Genomic DNA, 1,431 nt, shown 5'->3' on the forward strand with positions numbered 1-1,431 from the left:
AAAAAAAAAAAAAAAAAAAAAAAAAAAAAAAAAAAAAAAAAAAAAAAAAAAAACCTATTCACAACAATTAAATGTTTAGTTAATTTAATTTTTTTAAAATTCTAAATATCTAATGTCAAAATTGTTCCAGTAACACATATGCACATTTTGACTATATATAATATTTCTTGTTTATCTATTTATTTTTAGTTATTTTCACAATTTTACCTGAATTGTTCAGGAAAATTTAAAAAAAAAAAAAAAATTATAAATGGCTAGTAGCTACATAAACCACGAACTATAAAATATAAAAATATATTATAAATATATTATATATATATATATATATGTTTTAATTTTATATTAATGTGTATTATTTTGTTTTTACTTTTATTTTTTTTTTTTTGGAATGATTTTATTCCATACGTTTGTGTAGAACAACCGAATTAAAACTGGATTAAAAAATTATAATATATTATATTATATTATATTATATTATATTATAAATATAAAATTATTTTTTTTATTTCATGTTATTTTATTTTTTATTTTTAACAATATGTTACGGCATATTCTTTCCATAATTTTTATAAATGTAATAATTTATGTATTTTTTATTTTTTAAAAAAATTAAGAAAACAAAAGAAAAAATAAGTAAAAAAAAATAATAAATATAAATTAAATTTCGTGTGAAGAATTAAAAAAATATGTGTATTTTTAAATATATATGACAAAAGGTCAACTTTCGAATGATACAAAATAAAAATATATATACACACGTAATTATATATATATATATATATAATATTATTTATTTATTATTTTAATTGAAATGGGAAAAAATATAAAAAAAAAAGAACAAAAGAAACAACATATATATTTGTAACATTATATTTGCATAGATATAAATAAAAAAATAAGAAAGTAAAAGGTCTAGTCATTTTTTTATTTTTGTAATAAACAAAAGTATAAGCAAAAAATAAAATAATAAAATAAAATAATAAAATAAAATAAAATAATAAAAATATTGTTATTATATATTTTATGAGAAAATTATATTACAATTGTTAATTTTATTTTCCCATAATTTCCTTTTTTTTTTTTTAAAAAATAAAAAATATTAAATATATTTGTTCATCTCTTATGAATATAAAAATAATTAAAACCTGTGTATATATGATAATCACTTTATTTTTTTTAATTTTATATATTTTTACTAAACAGTTTAAAGAAATAATTTATTCAGATGAAAAAAGTTTCGTTCTGTTTAAATTGAGGAAAGAAAAAAGAAAAATATACCTATATATAATATTAAGTACATATATTTTTTTCTCGTTATAGTATTATATATATATATATATATATATATATATATTTATAAATATATATTTATTATATATATATTATATATAAATTATATTATATATATATGTATTTTTTTTTTTTTTTTTT

The sequence above is a fragment of the Plasmodium reichenowi genome, chromosome 14, assembly GCF_001601855.1.
Source record: "Plasmodium reichenowi strain SY57 chromosome 14, whole genome shotgun sequence".
Taxonomy (NCBI): Eukaryota; Apicomplexa; class Aconoidasida; order Haemosporida; family Plasmodiidae; genus Plasmodium; species Plasmodium reichenowi.